Source organism: Aethalodelphis obliquidens, unplaced genomic scaffold, assembly GCF_003676395.1.
Source record: "Aethalodelphis obliquidens isolate GAN/ISIS:26980383/991018 unplaced genomic scaffold, ASM367639v1 scaffold34, whole genome shotgun sequence".
Classification (NCBI taxonomy): Eukaryota; Metazoa; Chordata; class Mammalia; order Artiodactyla; family Delphinidae; genus Aethalodelphis; species Aethalodelphis obliquidens.
Window position 1 is genome coordinate 15,632,012 of NW_020837978.1, and position 20,349 is coordinate 15,652,360.

The 20,349-nt window shown below is 41.9% G+C and overlaps 1 long non-coding RNA gene across 1 annotated transcript in view; it reads left to right on the forward strand.

Annotated features, from left to right (window-relative positions):
* Nucleotides 1-222: 222 nt before the first annotated feature.
* Nucleotides 223-20,349, forward strand: part of LOC113631795 (uncharacterized) — a 92,269-nt gene continuing 72,142 nt past the window's right edge. The window contains exon 1 of the long non-coding RNA XR_003437573.1: nucleotides 223-349. This is a non-coding gene — a long non-coding RNA (uncharacterized LOC113631795). The remainder of the gene's footprint in view (nucleotides 350-20,349) is intronic.

Sequence of the window (20,349 nt, forward strand, 5' to 3'; positions counted from 1 at the left end):
GTGCCAAACCTGCCAGAGGGGTGAGGGAAACGGGATGCCATTTCTCTGAGAAACTCTACTCGTTTCTGTGAGGACGTGATTGAAGGTGATTGACAACCCTGCCCACCTGCGTAAACGATGTCCCTATTTATACCAGGGGAAACAGCTGTGGGGGGCCCAGTCTCACTTCCTGAGCGTGTTTCAAACGCTGCTGGTGGAGCGTCCTCTGGTCTTTTCTTCTTCCCTAACGCTCGGGGCAGGAGCCCTGTCACCTCATCCAAAAGCGGCAATCCCGTGCTACGATGTCGCCTGTTTCTTCTACGCTCATCCTCTGGCTGGAGGCAGCAGCAAGTTCCTCCTTGTGAACGAGGTAAGTGCAAGGGAAGGAGAAAAGGAGAATTTCTTCCGCCCACAGACAGATGGTTCTTTTTGTCGCCCACCAGACCCTGGCTGAGAAAACCACAGCAAATATCACCTGCGAGGCCAGTGGTCAGATTGTGTATCATGACAGGTCCCCTGGGATGGTAAGATGTGCACAGAGAGAGGGACGCAGCCGCCGCCTGCCTCCGTGAAGATCTCAAATTACTAGCTGCGCTGCTGACTTTAAAAGCACTACCTCAAAGGCTGACTTGCAGCCTTCCAGTGGCTGCAGCATCTCACGGGGGTCTTGAGTGACTGCACGGAAAAACACAAAGAGAATGAAAGGGGGAAATAAGGGGGGAAAAGTGTTAGAAATTTTCTTGTTTTGAATTGGGAAGTTCCTGGTGCAGAAACGTCTTTGGTGCTGGTGATAATCTGGGCCTGCAAGTGCTAAGTTGATTCACTATCCTGCAGACACCTGGGGGCTGAGTATCGAGGAACAAATGCATTAATCACGGCAGGGCCTGTACGCGATGGCACATAAAGACCATGCTCCCAGCAGCAGTGAGCTTGGGGACCTTGCCCCAGACCACACGCGCGCCGAAGTCGCTCTCTGAAGTCTCACTACTGAGTGTGTGTGGGTGTGTGTCGGGGGTAGGGTGGTTGTATCTGACTTTCTGTGAAACGTACATTTAGAAAGAAATGTATTTACACTTAGCTTTATGTTTTAAAAAACGAGGGGGCTGGAATCTTTGGACCAGAGTCGTTACAGATGAAACAAACACACACGCGGACATAGACACATGCACGCACAAAAGCTTTCAGGGAGAAACAGAAAATAATGTTTAGCAATTACGGTCCACAGCTGCGGCGGTTCCAATACCCGCGTGCTACCCAGGTGCAGCCATTATAACAATGAATAGCGTGCATTAAAGGTGCCATCCATAGGGGTAATAATACTAGGGTTGAAAAGGTATTTTCATTTGCAGCCTGATGTTAGGCATTTCACAGCCAGCCTGATGGCTCAACTGCTACACGGGAGGCCCGAGCCTGAGATTAATCTAGGACTCTTATGTGAGCATCTGACAGCAGGAATCTGACGATGGTTACCTGGGGAGATCACCGAATCTCTCCCGATTCTTCAAAAAGGCTGCTGATTGGGGAAACTGAGGCACCCCGCAGCATCAGCCAGTGTGAGATCCATCCCTGTCTACCACCTACTAGTCTCTGGGTGCTAGCAATATTGTTGGGGGAAAGAATACGGAGGGAGCGTCCCAGTGGGTGGAAGAGGAGTGGCTCCCGCAGGGGAGGAAGCCGGGGCGGCAGCAGGGGGCGTGTCCTCCTCAGGCCTTGTCTCTGGCTGCTGCCTCCACATCCCAGGGCCTGGCTTCTAAGGCTTCGTTCTGAGCCAAACACGACCAGCCTGCTTTGCTCACTTCTCCCTTTAAAAGCCCAGCAGCACATGGGCACTGTACCCATCGCGGTCACTTGCCAAAACTTCTCAAATCACTAAACTCTTCAGCCTCGGTGAAAAAAATGAGTCTTCAGGCAACCACGACATTCCTGCAGATTGATAGTTGGAAACAGCGGAGGAAGGGAGAGCCTGAGAAGGAGATGAGAGTGAGCTCTGGAGTCGGAAGACAGAAGACCAGATCTCAGCGCCGCCCCATGCTCTTAGCGCCGCCCCATGCTAGCTCCGTGACCTTGAGCAAACTGTGTAAACCCCCTGAACCTCTGCAAAATGGGGATATTAGTACCTGCCGCAGACGCTTGTAATGAGGTTCCAGTGAGGCCAAGAATATGAAAACCCTTAACACCAAGCCTGGAGCACAGTAGATGCTAAATAAATGGAAGAGATTATTTGAGTAGCTTCCATTTTTCCATATTTATTTTCCTGAGTGGGCCTGTGAATAACAGTGATTTTAGGCGAGAAATGGAAATCTGCATCATGAAAGGAGAAAAAAAAATACCGGTATACATATTGCTCAGTACCATAGTCAACTTCAGATCAAACACGCCAGGCTGACTTAAAAAAAAAAAAAAATATATATATATATATATATATATGGCTCAGACAAATAATTGTCTTCATCTTATCTACTTTTAATAGGGGGCAAAAGCAAACAATAAAACGAATAGTGCATGTTGTGGGGTGCACTTTAAACGCTCAAGCTCCATCAGATCCAGGTGGGCGTAGGCCTGGCTGCTGTGAACGGGGCTGGCTTTCCCAGGGCCCAAGTGAGGAGGTGCCCACAGCCTGGAAGCCCCCCGGCCGGGCATGGGGAGGCCCAGGGACATGGGGGCACACAGCCCCCCGCCATGACGAGCACGGTTCTAGGGAATAGGATAGGCCCCGGTTCACCAAGGAACGTGGGAACACGGCCCTGTTTAGAGGCCTTAAAAGTGAGGAGAAGATTAAAATTAACTTGAAACTACCCAGGAAGCCGGCCGGCATCATGAAAACACAACTTGAGGGCTTCCCTGGTGGCGCAGTGGTTGAGAGTCCACCTGCCGATGCAGGGGACGCGGGTTCGTGCCCCGGTCCGGGAAGATCCCACATGCCGCGGAGCCTGCGCGTCTGGAGCCTGCGCTCCGCAACGGGAGAGGCCACAACAGTGAGAGACAAAAAAAAAAAAAAAAAAAAAAAAAAAAAACACCACTTGATTGCCGTGCTGGTTGGCGCACTCTGGATCTGGAAGAGCTCACACGGCAGAGCTCTAGACAGTTCGCTGAAGCCGGCTTGGGAGCAGCAGCAACAAAGCTACAGTGGTGATGGTGGAGAAGAAAGTCTTAGTCAAGCTCTCATGGATCACAGTTCCCTGGTGCACATTCGCAGCGTGTTCATTTATTCATTCAACAAAAGATGAGGCCCATGTAGCATGAACTGACACTATCCTAACTCCATCGTAAGACATCAGGCCCCATATTGAACAATCTGCCAGTCTGAAAGCAGAGACGGGAAGAGCAACACACAATCATTAGACTGTATGTGAAAGTACTTGGCAGAGGAAGAAAGGGGTGCTGGGAGAACACTTAAGAGGGGTGCCTAATTCAGACGGGTTCAGGAGAGGCTTTTAAGAGGAGCTGATCCCTGGATGAAAACTAGGCAGGGAAAGGGAGGTGTAGATGCAGGATGCACAGAGGCCTAAGGGTGAGAGTACAAGCCATTCTGCAAACTCATAACTGAAAGTTGGATGGTGAAGGGGGAGGAAGAGAAGAGGCTGTGATGGCAGGAGCTGGTGCAGCCCTCTGTGCTGTGTGGACTAAGGAAGCCTGGGGGTGCGGGGAGATCTATGAATCAAAGTTATTATAGATGAAATACACACTCACTCAGTGGTAGCCAGACTTCAGGATGGCCGCCAATGGTTCCCACCTCCCAGGATTCATACTTTGGGTTAATCCCTTCTCACACTGTGTCAGAATGGGTCTGTGTGATCAATGGAATATGCCAGAAGTAATGGTTTGTCACTTCTGAGATGAGGTTATAAAAGACATTGCAGCTTTGCTTTCTCACATCACTCCCCCTGGGGGAAGCCAGCTGCCATGCCTTAAAGCAGCCCTGTGCAGATACCCACGTGCAAACAATCTGAGGCCTTATGAGTGAGCTTGGAAGCAAATGCTTTGGTCCCAGTCAATCAAATGATTGTAGCCCTGGTTGATGTCTTGACTGCAACCTTACGAAAAACCATGAGCCAGAACCCCCAGCAAACGTGTGTGTTTCTGTCCCTCAGAAACTGAGAGATAGCAAATGCTTGTTGTTTGAAACAGCTAAATTTGGGGCTAATTTATTACACGGCAACTGATGGCTATTGTATCTGATAATGTGGAAAAAATATATACGTTACTATGTGAAAGAGCAAGTTATAAAGAAAATATGTTTAATATGATGCTACTTTTTATACACTACAGACTGGTATGTTTTTATAGTGGTGTTTCTTTTTTAAATTTTTTATTGAAGTATAGTTGATTTATAATGTTAGTTTCTGGTGTACAGCAAAGTGATTCAGTTCTACATATATATTCTTTTTCAGATTCTTTTTCATTATAGTTTAAGATATTGAATATAGTTCCCTGTGCAATACAGTAGGACCTTGTTTATCTATTTTATATATAGTAGGTTGTATCTGCTAATCCCAAACTCCCAGTTTATCCTTCCCCCACCTCCTTTCTCCCGTTGGTAACCATAAATTTGTTTTCTATGTCTATGAGTCTGTTTCTGTTTTGTAAATAAGTTCATTTGTATCATTTTTTTAGATTCCACATGTAAGTGATATCATATGATATTTGTCTTTCTCTGTCTGACTTAGTTTCTTTTATTAATCATTACATCAAATGAACCACAAAAGTAATTTTTAAAGTCTAAAGCTCCATGACAATGTCAGTTAAGGCTCATAAACAGTGTAAAAAGCAGATCACCAGAGGCATTTTAAAATCACAGGCTAACTCTTTGGAGTGCGGTTACACCACAGAGGAGCCCTGCCGCCTCCCTTCACAGCACCTCAGCTGCAGGTGGGTGGCGGGCCCTATGGTGGGGAGCAGAAGGGAAGCCACCTTCTCAGCAGGGGGGATGTTAACCAGAAGAGCAGAGGCTGGCCAGATGATTTCCAAGGCAGTTTTTGGGAGTTGAGGGGCAGGACAGACACCCAGAAAGGCTCCAGGTTTTCCAAAGAAGGTGAGAAGGGGCCAAGTTGGTAAAGGAGGAAAATGTACCAGCTGAAGGATTCCCGAGGGTGGGAGAAAGGCAGCTCTCACTGGCTGGCCCTAGCAAGACCAACCAGAAGTCCCAGCAAGTAGAACATTCCCTTGTGTAAAATATGGTGGGGACACACCTCAAGGGCGGGTCTGGAGGTGGTCCAGCATGCCAGCCTCTTGGATGTCACTCAGAAGCTGTGTCAGACTGCTTGCCTTCTCTACCACGTTGGGCTTGACCGTTATCAGTGAATTAATTTAAATGACATTAGTTTTCCTCTAATATTAACACCTTTTCTCCAAAACACTTTTGTCATATATTGAAGAGTTATAAAATGGTTTTAAGGTCATACCAGTTTTTGTTTTTTTTGTTTTTGGATGGGGATGGAAACAGGAGGTTCTTAAAGTGTATTAGCTACAGATGTTTGAGAAACTTCTCCCAGCAATGCCTCTGAATGAAGATGTATTGGTCTTGGGGCATCAGGGTAACAGATTATCATCAAGTTCCCAATCCATGGAGAGTGGCACCAACTGTTCTCAGTGGAGAGGAGGCTGCCACAGGGGGTGGGACACTGCCATCCCATGACCTGCCCGAGCAAAGATGTAGACAAGTGAGGCTCCATCCTGGTCTCTTCATTGAAAAAACCCACTCAACAGTGGACACCCAAAGTCTTTGGGGGTTTGAGTGTGGTTATCAGTGATGATGTCCACAAGAGAGGAAAAGTAAAGAAGGTATTAGTTACACAAGTATTGAAGAAATCGTGGAAACACACACCTGGAGAAGATTTTAATTTTCTTTCTAGTTACTTTACTTAGAACAAAGCCACATTTATCAAATTAAGGTTGAATCAGCCCTCGACTTCAGTAGGCGTTTGCCCTAAAGACCAGGCACCTGATTCAGTGTGTTTAGATTCAGAAACACCTGCCTAATCCTTTTCCACTAAATAGAATCCTACTTTTTAGATGTAACAATGATGCTTATTTTAACACATGGTAGAGCTATTATCGCTCTCAGACCATGCCATACTGCCTTCTCCAGGGTACTGGGAAAGCCCTTGATCCCCGTAGTCTGAAGTATTGATATTTGCCACCAAATTACTGTCCTCCTTTTTAAATGAAGGAGTTCCTTTTAGGTTTTTTGCCACATGGAAGAGCTTCTTTTGGTCCGATACCCTCCATAAAAGCACAAATATGATAAAACATAAACCACATAAAACTTCAGTGACTAAGCAACTACTGTCCACACAAGATAAATCACTAAGAGAAAGGGGATACTTAGCAATGATGGTTTATTTTCATTATGAGTTTAGTAACCACTTAAATGAAAATTTGTTTTTCCTCATTATATATATATATACAATTGTTATCTTTCTCCAAGATATACACCATCACTCACACATTTAACTTTTATCATGTCACTCAAAATTGACAGGAGATCAAGAGAACTTTGTGTTCCTTTTTTTTCCATGTGCGGATCGACTTCCAAATGTTTTTACTTTTCAGAAATGCCGAAAAGATACTGATCTAATATCTTGGAGTGGTTCTGTTAAATAATTTAGAAAGGGAGACATTTTGCCTCATTCCATCAACAGGTTAATGGTGGAAGCTGACGACTGTCAAATGGCTTTGCTGTCATTTAGTGGTGATCATGGTTGTAGCAGGAAGACAGGTTTTTCACCAGACTTCTTGACTTTCAAATCTGGATGACACTGAACAGTTAGCATGCTGGTGGTACATCCCAGTGTCTCTCTCTTGCCTACTCCTTTATTTTCTTTGTATAACTATGAAGTTCTCTCTACTGTTGGCAGGGGTGTTTGAGATAAACCACAAAACCTGCAGACTGTTAATTCGATGTTACATTGGAGCTACTAGGATTCCTTTAAAACAACAAAACAAAACCCTGCCAGTAGCATACTTCAAAATAGATTTAACTCAGATGGTAGCGAAAAATGTCAAAATCTGAAGGGCATGGCTGCAATGAACAAAGTCTTTGATTCTTGAATGCTGGCTGTTTCTGGGAGGAGGTGTGCAAACTGACCTCGGCGCTGCTGTGAAGTGAGCCTTCTGACGCTGTCTGGCTGCAGACGCTTCCTGAGACTTCTTGCTTGTGCTGTAGTCTTTGCCAAAGACCTGTTTAACCAAGTTCTCAGGGCATCTAGGACTTACTGCCTCCTTGTTATAAGGACCATTGTGGGTTATTAAATTTTTGGTGTAAACAGTTTATCAAAATCCTTTCTATAAAGCAGATTTAGGAACAGGCTGACCTTTCTCACCCAGCGGAGCTCACTAGGAAGGTGTCACTTCTTGGTCATTGGGAGGAGCTCTGTGGGAAGCTGCTTAGCCACTTTGCATTGGTTTGTCTTATGCCTTGATGTGATAAGATTGTGTTTTTTTTCGTTTAAAGATATTAAGACTTAATTCACTAACATTTATTCTAAGGGTTGGGATACTTACACTTCTATATATTTTTTTAGATATCCTGTGTTTTAGTAGCTTAAAGTTTAATGCCTAAGCTTCTCCTGAATATGGCAAATAAAATTGTATATTTATGAATAAGCATAAAAAATTTTGATGACAAAATAAATCACTGGTATATTGGAAAGAGTGTGGGCTTTAGAGTCAGATAGATCTAAGCCTAAACCCCAGACCTCCCGTCTATTATCTAACCTCTCTGGGCCTCAGTTTTCTCATCTGTAAAATGAGGATGCATGCCTTCTCTACACCTCCCAGGTTATCACTGTGAGGCCCCTTATAATGACCGCAGCTGAGTTCTTGAGACCAGAGACTGTCTTGGTTTTCCTAGTGCAGGCCAGGCTTAGAGTAAGAGTTCAACATGTTTGCCGACTTTAATTAAGTGCTGTTGAGCCACTAGGAGTTGTGAGTTCATTTTCTCTCACTTAAGTGATGGTGACAGATTTTCCTGCCAAATGGACTTACAACAAACTGGACTCCAGGCTCCCAGCAGTAAAAGAGAAGAAAAATATTTCCAGAGAGGATCCTCAGGTTGCTCCAGAAGCAATTCCAAACTCCTAGTGACAGCATGAAATGGTAGGTTTGTTTGTTCACATAAACCTTTGCCAGCTGGGAATGTAACGTCCAGAAATGCATATTCAGAATGGCTACGTGTCTCTGGACAAAAGTTCCCCTCAGCTGCTAAGGGTTTGGGCACCACAACCAGGAGTGAGTCAGGAGTTACAGGGCCTTTTGCCCTGACAGCATTTGAGAACCTGAGATCTCAGTTCTGCTGTTCGCTCCTCAGCCACCGCGAGGCCACGGGAAGGTCATGTAATCTTCTTGTCGCTTAGCTTTCCCGTGAGGGACATCTCTGGATCAATGGCGTAAGGATTAGCGCTCTCATTTTCAAAATGAGGAAAGCCAGGTTATTGTGATGTGATTTACCACACCCAGAATACCCTCCTGAAATGGGAAATAGGGCTTTGGGGCCTTGGGGATAAGGCAGCCATTTTTTAAATTTAATTTTCAAATAAGTAATACGTTCACATTGTTCAAAATCTATATAACACACACATACACACACACACACACATAATATAAACAGACACTTCACCAAAGAGGATATAAGAATGGCAAATAAGCACATCATAGGCCATCGGGGAAATTCAAATTAAAACCATGATAAACTTCTACAACCTATTAAAATGGCTAAAATTTAAAATATAATACCAGTGCTGTTGAGGATGTGAAGCAACTGGAACTCTCAGACGTTGGAGGGAATGGAAGAAGGTGTGGCCGCTTTGGAAGACAGTTTGTCAGTTTCTAATAAAGGTACACATACACTTGCCACGTAACCCAGCCATCCAACTTCTGAGTGTTTACAGAACTGAAAATATGTTCATACCAAAACATGTACATAAATGTTTATAGCAGCTCTATCACAGCTGCCCAAAAATGAAAGCAATCCAAATATTCAACAGATGAGTGGGTAAGCAAACTATGGACCATCCACACGTGAAATACTACTCAACAATAGAAAGGGGACAAACTTGATACAACAACTTAAATGAATCTCTAAGGCATCAATCAAAAGGTGACATACAGTATACCATATATAAGACGTCGTTGTAAAGTGGGACGGATAACAGAGGAGTGGTTGCCAGGTACTGAGGGCAGGAGAGTATGACTACAAAGGGAGCTTTGGGGGATGGTGAAACTATTCTGCATCCTGATTGCCGTAATGGCTACATAATGGTCACACATATTAAAATTCATAGACTCCTATAACCAAAAAAATCAACTTTGCTGTCTAACTTTTAAATAAAAATTTTAAATACAAAAAAAAGATAGAATGAAAAATACATTTATCATCCTTAACCTCTGCCTAACCCCACGTACTTGACCAGAGGAAACTACTATGAGTAGTTTATCTTTCAAAAGAGTTTCTTTATACAACCAGCAAATTTATTTTTCTTCCTCTTTTATCGCAAAGGTACCCTATAAATACATCCTGTTCTGAACCTTGCATTTTTCACTGGACGATTTATCTCAAAGATTTTCCATATCAGTGCATAGAGAACATTCTCATTCTTTTTTTTAAAAAACTGTTAAATATTTTGTTATATGTATGGACCAGAATCCCTTAATGATAGACATCTGGTTTGTTTCTCATCTTTTACCACTACAAACATTCATGCAATGAATAATTTTGTATATATACAATTTCATTTATGTGCAAACTTATCTATAAAATAAGTCCCAAAAATGCAGTTGCTGGGTCAAAAGGATAAATGCTTCTGTAAGTTGTAAGAGTCACTAAATTGTCCTCCGCAGAAGTTTACAATCAGAGCAGCCATTTTTGACAGCTAAGAACAAAGAGAGAAAATGGAAAACAATTGAATAAACTGCATTACATTTGGCAAAGTACTTACTACAGAAACTAAATGTTGGGTAACCTTTTGTTCAAATTTTTAGTGTCGACTATGTTCTTAGAGTGCTTACTATTGATGAGATGCAATCTACAATGTAAGAAACAGTCTTGTCCCTCAAACAATTTTAATGTAGGGGCAACAAGCACACATAGAAACCCATTAATAATAGGTACAGTCTCTAATTTAGTGGCAGAATGAGTGACAAAGACAATGAGTGATGGACAGTTTCAATATAGGACTGCATTAGTGAAGGAAGGCATCCTAAAAAAGATGGGACTTGAAAAGGATGGAAGGTAGGGAAGAAAGAGGGGGAAAGATGTCATAACTCAGAGAACAGCCTAAGCCAATGCAGGAACATGTCTCCATCACTTACCTCCTCCAGGAAGTTCTCCCTGACTTCCAGGTCTCCCTACTTTGCTCCTGTAGCAAAGTCTTTCAACCTATCATATTTTAAATGATCTGTCTTCATATCTAGAAGCTTCTCAAAGTCAGGAGCCAAGTCTTTTTCACCATTGCATCCTTTGGGGAATATTTCAGGTGATAAATATGTATGTAAGTAATACCTAGCAGTGCAACGCCTGGCATGCAGTAGGAAATCAGTGTTTGTCTAACTGTGGTGTTGGATTTGGCAAGGATGGAGGAATTTGAGAGCCTTTGTCACTGGTTTCTAGAATCATCATGTCACTATTCTTTCACTATGTCATTTAGTTATAACTAAAGTCTGGAGTTGGAGATCTCCAAATACTGCACCAAAATTTTATAATTTCAATCAATTGGCAAAGCTTCACATCATTGCTCACCATTCTTGCAACATACTTTTCCTCTCCGCTGCCCTGTGAATGCAAAAATTTCAAGTGCCTCCGTAGGCCGCTGGACAAAGGGATGCCCTGTGCTATGAAAATCTGTGAACGACGGCACCATCCCTGTCTTTCCAAACGCAAGGAAGAGCCTTTGCCGTTTTATTCTTCTCATTCCTATGAAATCCTAGACCGTTACGGCCGACTTTTTTACAGGGCGCCCAGATTAAGAATTCATAAAACCACAGCATTCTAGAGGTGCATGGAGCCTGGGAGCTTCTGATTCAGCCTTTATTCTTAATACTGCTTCTGCCTTAAAGAGGTTCATTTAGAGCTGCTTAACACAGTGCAAAGCATATCTTTTCACTTCATTACAATCCTACAAATGCTTTGGTGGCTTCAACACCTGGTCTTCTGGGTTTGGTGGTGATGGCGGTAGTGGTATGAGCTTAGGCAGTGTTGGCGCTGGCAGCTGAGAACCCCTGATTCACAGTCCTGTGCTTTATTTGCCAAGTGTAGACACAACCCAAAAGCTAGAAGAGCCCAAAGTAAGGGGGAGCTTGTCCCCGCCACCAGCATTGTGTGCTTTGCAGAGAGGAAATGAGTACCCACGAGGCCGGCTTCTTCCCCTCACTCTATCTCCTCAATGCAGTTTTTCGAATAATTTAATAACATTCACAGGGATATTAGATTAATTGGATTTTAATTCCAAATGACTGTGAAAGCAGAGAAATAAGTCACCAGCTCATACTAATGAGAAGATCTATTAAAGGGCTCTTCTCTGATAGATACAGCAGGGTTATAAATATTTCATATCCAATTAATTGAATTTTGCCCCCTATATATGACACTGCCCTGAAACATCAATCCAACAGGACCAGAGAAAGAACAGAGGGACAGAAGAAACACGAAGAACTTTGGAATAGCAACTACCTCAACGGTACCCTCCCTCCCAGCCGGTGAAGCGCAAACCGGTTCATCTGTACTATTTTTCTAGGTTCCCCCACCCCTGCCATTCTCCCAGGGCCTGCAGAGAGGAGCTGGAAGCATTTACCCCAACTGCAGCTGCTTCCATGCGGCGGGGAAATTAATGTTAATTAATCAGACAGCAGTTTTATATAGGGCTGTGTGCAGAAAGTTATTCGAGTCCTGCTGCAAATAGATTTATAGGTGTAATTGCCATGTTGAATGACCCTCTGTAAATAGGCTCATTAAACTGGCCATCAGTCAAAAAGTCTAATTGAAGGCATGCAGTAGCCTGCCATCGGGAGCACGTGGCCCCAGATAAACAGAGCTGGCCCACGGCAGGCCTGCTCTGGACTGTGTAGATAGGGCTGCTGGCCGTCCTTCAGGTGGCCCCGCTTCTCCTGCCTTCTCCACTTTATTATCTCAGCAGGAAGGCAGAAGCATGCTTCCTGCCCAGCTTTACCCTCTTCCCCTCTGTTGGTCCCGGGAGAGCCCATAGGAGTCTGCTATGGAAAGCACGGGGTGGAAAGCGTGTGCGTGGCAGGCAAGTAAGAAGTCTCTGAGAGGCACAAACCAACACCACCTTGTGCTCCCTTATCCCACACGTGTGGTCACAGTCGCGCAGGGACAAGTGGCCAGGTGTGCGCAGGCCTCATCGCTGGGCATCCCCCAGCCATTTACGAGCTCCTTGTTGAATTCCTATTCTCCCTTTTTTTCTTCCCATACTCCCATGTAAAAAGGATAAATATAAATTATTTTTCTCCTCAATATAGCAAAACAATTGGGAGTCTGAAAGCTTTGGGAGGGTGAACTGTGTACATTTAAATCCTCTTTGATGTGTATCACAGCATTTACTATAAGAGTAAATTTACTAATTTACTATAAGAGTAAAAAATTAGAAACAACCTAAATGTCCATCAACAGGAGTCTGAGTATTTCAATCATGATCTTTTTAGACAATGAAATACTAAGCAAATATTAAATATGACTTTTAGGGAGATCCATATTTATTAATCCAGAAAGCTGTCTAGTATGTATGTATTTTTTTATGGGAAAAACAGATTACAGAATAGATAGGGTGATCCCACATAGTATATCTTTGTTTTTAATTTTTTAATTTTTTTTTATACAGCAGGTTCTTATTAATCATCAATTTTATACACATCAGTGTATACATGTCAATCCCAATCGTCCAATTCAGCATACCACCATAGCCCCCACACACAGAGACTTTCCACCCTTGGTGTCCATACGTTTGTCCTCTACATCTGTGTCTCAACTTCTACCCTGCAAACCGGTGCATCTGTACCATTTTTCTAGGTTCCACCTACATGTGTTAATATATGATATTGGTTTTTCTCTTTCTGACTTCACTCTATATGACAGTCTCTAGATCAATCCACTTCTCAACAAATGACTCAATTTCGTTCCTTTTTATGGCTGAGTAATATTCCATTGTATATATGTACCACTTTTTCTTTATCCATTAGTCCATCAATGGGCATTTAGGTTGCTTCCATGACCTGGCTATTGTAAATAGTGCTGCAATGAATATTGGGGTGCGTGTGTCTTTTTGAATTATGGTTTTCTCTGGGTATATGCCCAGTACTGCGATTGCTGGATCATATGGTAATTCTATTTTTAGTTTTTTAAGGAACCTCCATACTGTTCTCCATAGTGGCTGTATCAATTTACATTCCCACCAACAGTGCAAGAGGGTTCCCTTTTCTCCACACCCTCTCCAGCATTTATTGTTTGTAGATTTTCTGATGATGCCCATTCTAACTGGTGTGAGGTGATACCTCATTGTAGTTTCTCTAATAATTAGTGATGTTGAGCAGCTTTTCATGTGCCTCTTGGCCATCTGTATGTCTTCTTTAGAGAAATGTCTATTTAGGTCTTCTGCCCATTTTTGGATTGGGTTGTTTGTTTTTTTTAATATTGAGCTACACGAGCTGTTTATATATTTTGGAGATTAATCCTTTGTCCGTTGATTCATTTGCAAATATTTTCTCCCATTCTGAGGGTTGTCTTTTCATCTTGTTTGTGGTTTCCTTTGCTGGGCAAAAGCTTTGAAGTTTCATTAGGTCCTATTTGTTTATTTTTGTTTTTATTTCCATTACTCTAAGAGGTGGATCATAAAAGATCTTGCTGTGATTTATGTCAAAGGGTGTTCTTCCTATGTTTTCCTCTAAGAGTTTCCTAGAGTCCGGTCTTACATTTAGGTCTCTAATCCATTGAGTTTATCTTTGTGTGTGGTGTTAGGGAGTGTTCTAATTTCATTCTTTTACATGTAGCTGTCCAGTTTTCCCAGCACCACTTATTGAAGAGACTGTCTTTTCTCCATTGTATATCCTTGCCTCCTTTGTCATAGATTAGCTGACCATAGGTAAGTGGGTTTATCTCTGGGCTTTCTATCTTGTTCCATTGATACATGTTTCTGTTTTTGTGCCAGTACCATATTGTCTTGATTACTGTAGCTTTGTAGTATAGTCTGAAGTCAGGGAGTCTGATTCCTCCGGCTCTGTTGTTTTCCCTCAAGACTGCTTTGGCTATTCAGGGTCTTTTGTGTCTCCATACAAATTTTAAGATTTTTTGTTCTAGTTCCGTAAAAACTGCCATTGGTAATTTGATAGGGATTGCATTGAATCTGTAGATTTCTTTGGGTAGTATAGTCATTTTCACAATGTTGATTCTTCCAATCCAAGAACGTGGTATATCTCTCCATCTGTTGGTATCATCTTTAATTTCTTTCATCAGCATCTTGTAGTTTTCTGCATACAGGTCTTTTGTCTCCCTAGGTAGGTTTATTCCTAGGTATTTTATTCTTTTTGTTGCAGTGGTAAATGGGAGTGTTTCCTTAATTTCTCTTTCAGATTTTTCATCGTTAGTATATAGGAATGCAAGAGATTTCTGTGCATTAATTTTGTATCCTGCAACTTTACCAAATTCATTGATTAGCTCTAGTAGTTTTCTGGTGGCATCTTTAGGATTCTCTATGTATAGTATCATGTCATCTGCCAACAGTGACAGTTTTACTTCTTCTTTTCCAATTTGTATTACTTTTATTTCTTTTTCTTCTCTGATTGCCGTGGCTAGGACTTCCAAAACTATGTTGAATAATAGTGGTGAGAGTGGGCAACCTTGTCTTGTTCCTGATCTTAGAGGAAATGCTTTCAGTTTTTCACCATTGAGAATGATGTTTCCTGTGGGTTTGTCGTATATGGCCTTTATTATGTTGAGGTAGTTTCCCTCAATGCCCACTTTCTGGAGACTTTTTATCATAAGTGGGTGTTGAATTTTGTCAAAAGCTTTTTCTGCATCTATTGAGATGATCATATGGTTTTTATTCTTCAGTTTGTTAATATGGTGTATCACATTGACTGATAGCGTATATTGAAGAATCCTTGCATCCCTGGGATAAATCCCACTTGATCATGGTGTATGATCCTTTTAATTTGTTGTTGAATTCTGTTTGCTAGTGTTTTGTTGAGGATTTTTGTATCTATCTTCATCAGTGATATTGGTCTGTAATTTTCTTTCTTTGTAGTATCTTTGTCTGGTTTTGGTATCAGGGTGATGGTGGCCTCAAAAAATAAGTGTGGGAGTATTCCTTCCTCTTCAGTTTTTTGGAAGAGTTTGAGAAGGATGGGTGTTAGCTCTTCTCTAAATGTTTGATAGAATTCACCTGTGAAGACACCTGGTCCTGGACTTTTGTTGGAAGATTTTTAATCTGTTTCAATTTCATTACTTGTGATTGGTCTGTTCATATTTTCTATTTCTTCCTGGTTCAGTCTTGGAAGGTTATACCTTTCTAAGAATTTGTCCACTTCTTCCAGGTTGTCCATTTTATTGGCATAGAGTTGCTTGTAGTATTCTCTTAGGATGCTTTGTATTTCTGCGGTGTCCATTGCAACTTCTTTTTCATTTCTAATTTTACTGATTTGAGTCCTCTCCCTCTTTTTCTTGATGAGTCTGGCTAATGGTTTATCAATTTTGTTTATCTTCTCAAAGAACCAGCTTTTAGTTTTATTGATCTTTGCTATTCTTTTCTTTGTTTCTATTTCATTTATTTCTGCTCTGATCTTGATGATTTCTTTCCTTCTGCTAACGTTGGGTTTTGTTTGTTCTTCTTTCCTAGTTCCTTTAGATGTAAGGTTAGATTGTTTGAGATTTTTCTTGTTTCTTGAGGTAGGCTTCTATAGCTATAAACTTCCCTCTTAGAATTACTTTTACTGCATCCCATAGGTTTGGGATCATCATGTTTTCCTTGTCATTTGTCTCTAGGTATTTTTTGATTTCCTCCTTGATTTCTTCAGTGATCTCTTGATTATTTAGTAATGTATTGTTTAGCCGCCATGTGTTTGTGTTTTTTATGTTTTTTTCCCTGTAATTCATTTCTAATCTCATAACATGTGGTCAGAAAAGATGCTTGATATGAAGCCAATTTTCTTAAATTTACTGTGGCTTGATTTGTGACCCAAGATGTGATCTATCCTGGAGAATGTTCCATGCACAGTTGAGAAGAAAGTGTAATCTGCTGTTTTTGGGTGGAATATCCTATAAATATCAATTAAATCTATCTGGTCTATTGTGTCATTTAAAGCTTCTGTTTCCTTATTTATTTTCATTTTGGATGATCTGTCCATTGGCATAAGTGATGTGTTAAAGTCCCCCACTACTATTGTGTTACTGTCGATTTCCTCTTTTATAGTTGTTAGCAGTTGCCTTATGTATTGAGGTGCTCCTATGTTGGGTGAATATATATTTATAATTGTTATATCTTCTTCTTGGATTGATCCCTTGATCATTATGTAGTATCCTTCCTTGTCTGTTGTAGCATTCTTTATTTTAAAGTCTATTTTATCTGATATGAGTTTTGCTACTCCAGCTTTTTTTTTTAATGTTTTAAAATTTTATTTATTTATTTTTGGCTGTGTTGGGTCTTCGTTTCTGTGTGTGGGCTTTCTCTAGTTGCAGTGAGCGGGGGCGACTCTTCATCGTGGTGCACGGGCCTCTCACTGTCGCTGCCTCTCTTGTTGTGGAGCACAAGCTCCAGATGCGCTGGCTCAGTAGTTGTGGCTCACGCGCCTAGTTGCTCCACGGCATGGGGGATCTTCCCAGACCAGGGCTCGAACCCGTGTCCCCTGCATTGGCAGACAGGTTCTCAACCACCGCACTACGAGGGAAGCCCTCCTGTTTTCTTTTGATTTCCATTTGCATGCAATATCTTTTTCCATCCCCTCACTTTCAGTCTGTATGTGTCCCTAGGTCTGAAGTGGGTCTCTTGTAGACAGAAAATAGATGGGTCTTGTTTTTGTATCCATTCAGCAAGCCTGTGTCTTTTGGTTGGAGCATTTAATCCATTCATGTTTAAGGTAATTATTGATATGTATGTTCCTATGACCATTTTCTTAATTGTTTTGGGTTTGTGTTTGTAGGTCGTTTTCTTCTCTTGCATTTTCCACTTAGAGAAGTTCCTTCAGCATTTGTTGTAGAGCTGGTTTGATGGTGCTGAATTCGCTTAACTTTTGCTTGTCTGTAAAACTTTTGATTTCTCCATCTAATCTGAATGAGATCCTTGCTGGGTAGAGTAATCTTGGTTGTAGGTTCTTCCCTTTCATCACTTTAAGTATATCATGCCACTCCCTTGTGGCTTGTAGAGTTTCTGCTGAGAAATCAGCTGTTAACCTTATGGGAGTTCCCTTGTCTGTTATTTGTCATTTTTCCCTTGCTGCTTTCAATAAATTTTCTTTGTCTTTAATTTTTGCCAATTTCATTACTATGTGTCTCAGCGTGTTTCTCCTTGGGGTTATCCTGTATGGGACTCTCTGTGCTTCCTGGACTTGGGTGGCTTTCCTTTCCCATGTGAGGGAAGTTTTTGACTATAATCTCTTCAAATAATTTCTCGGGCCCTTTCTCTCTCTCTTCTCCTTTCTCTCTCTCTTCTCTTTCTGGGACCCCTATAATGCAAATGTTGTTGTGTTTAAGGCCTCTTAGGTCTCATTTCTTTTCATTCTTTTTTCTTCTGTTCCGCAGCCATGAATTCCACCATTCTGTCTTCCAGGTCACTTATCCGTTCTTCTGACTCAGTTATTCTGCTATTGATTCCTTCTAGTGTAGTTTTCATTTCAGTTATTGTATTGTTCATCTCTGTTCTTTAAATCTTCTATGTCCTTGTTAAATATTTCTTGCATCTTCTCAATCTTTGCCTCCATTCTTTTTCCAAGGTCCTGGATCATCTTCACTCTCATTATTCTGAATTCTTTTTCTGGAAGGTTGCCTATCTCCACTTCATTTAGTTTTTTTTCTGGGGTTTTACCTTGTTCCTTCATCTGGTACTTAGCCCTCTGCCTTTTCATCTTGCTGTCTTTCTGTGGATGTGGTTTTTGTTCCACAGGCTGCAGGATTGTAGTTCTTCCTGTTTCTGCTGTCTCCACATAGTATACCTTTATCTGTAGCTGAATGTGCAGAAAAAATGTGATTTTAATTTTCCCTTGGATCTCGTCTATTCTCTTTCATAATCTCCCATTTAGCAGTTAGTGGGATGAAAAAAAAATCACTAAGTCTCTAATCTTAGTTAAATTTAACCCAATCTGATAATGTAAACTGTCCTTTCAGCTAATACTCTTTTAGGAAAACTGTTTCTAGATGGCTTCCTGTGATAGTTAATTTTATATGTCAACGTGATGGGGCCACAGGGGCCCAGATATTTGGTAAACTGTTATTGTGGGTGTGTCTGTGAGGGTGTTTCTAGATGAGATTAACATCTTAATCAGTAGACTGAGCAAAGCAGGTTGCCATCCCCAATGTGGGTGGGCTTCATCCAATCTAATGAAGGCCTGACTAGAACAAAAGAAGGCTGAAAAAAGGGAAAATTCACTCTCTTTCTGCTGTCTTCGAGCAGAGCATCAGTCTATATTTCTGCCTTCAGACTAGAACTGTACCATTGTCTCTCCTGGGTCTTCAGTTTGCCAACTGTAGGCCTTGGGACGTCTCAGCCTCCATAATCATGTGAGCAAATTCCTTGGATGGGTGGATGGATTGGTAGATGATATAGAGATATCTCTTATTGGTTTTGCTTCTCTGGACAATCCTTACTAACACTCCCTTGGCCCACTTCTGTTCCCCAGGTGGTACCTAGGTATGTGATCTGAGGGCTGTATGTTATGATACAGGGAAGAGCCAGGTCTTTGCAGGTCTTTTAAGAATGCGGCACTATCCCCTTTTCCTGCCATATCCTAAGCCAACTTCAGTGGCTGCTGGTCTTTCTCAGCTTTCCCAGAACCAGAGCGTCTTCCTGGCGGAATTGGGTTCACCTGAATTTCACAGGCCTCAGACCCCAGATCTCTGCCAAGGTCTCCATCCATTCTGCAGGCCTGAGGGCCCACCCTAGCCTCTGCAGCCGAGTCATTTGACCCTTCCTGGGAAAACTTCCAAAGCAGGCCCACTGGAGCCCCATCTAGTATCCACCCCACATGGAAACTCGGAGATCAGGAAACAAACCTCAAGCCTCCTTGGCCTGACTGTACCCACCTTTGCAATGGTGCAGTTGTATCCAGGCTGGGTTAGGACTTACTGAGAGGGGGCCTCTTCCCAGGGCACTAAATCAGGAGCCAGGACAAGGGTTTCCTTCTGCCTTCCATGTTACCCTCACTTAGGAAACATATCTCTCCATCCCAGGGCCCCAATCCAGGGACATCAGAACAAAGTCGTCAGTCTTAATTGCCTCCTTTAATCTCCCTTAAGTTTCCTTCCCACCATCACCCAGGGCTGGAAAAAAGGAAGTCTTCCTTCTACTTTCCCTACATCATATCCTCCTTTTGCTTACAAGTTCAAGTGTTGTGATGAACGGGGTCCTCTTGGCTAGGCCCCTTGATATATTGGAGAGAAGGAATCAAATTACCTGGAAAACTCTCTCTCAGAACAGTAACCTGTTTACTGTCCTGCTCTGTAATCTATTTTTTATGTCAGAAGCTGGAAATTCCCTTGCTTTTTCCTTTGTGTACCTCCTTTTATGTTTTAATTGAGATATAATTGACACGTAACATTATATTAGTTTTAGGTGTACAACATGATGATTCCATATGTGTTGCAAAATGATCCCCACAATAAGTTAACATCCATCATCACACGCAGTTAGAAATTTTTTTCTTGCAACAAGAACTTTTAAAATGTACACTCTCAGTAACTTTCAAATATGCAATACGGTACTTTTAACTATAGCCACCATGCTGTATATTACATCTCCATGACTTATTTTGTAACTGGAAGTTTGTATCTACTGACCCCCTTTACCCATTTCCCCAAGTCCCCAAACTCCACCTCTGGGCAACAACCAATCTGTTCTGTATATTTGGGCTCATGTTTTTGGTTTGTTTTTCTGTTTTTTTTCTTTTAGATTCCATATATTTTTCTTTTTTAGGTTCCATATATAAGTGAGATCATATGGCATTTGTCTTTCTCTGATTTATTTCAGAGAAATTTCTCTGATTATTTAGCATAATACCCTCACGGTCCATCCATGTTGTTACAAATGGCAGGGTTACCTCCACTTTTGTGGCTGAAGAACGCCTCACTGTACATGTACACCACATTTTCTTTATCCATTCCTCTGTTGATGGACACATAGATTATTTCCATGTTGTGGTTATTGTAATGCTGTTATGAAC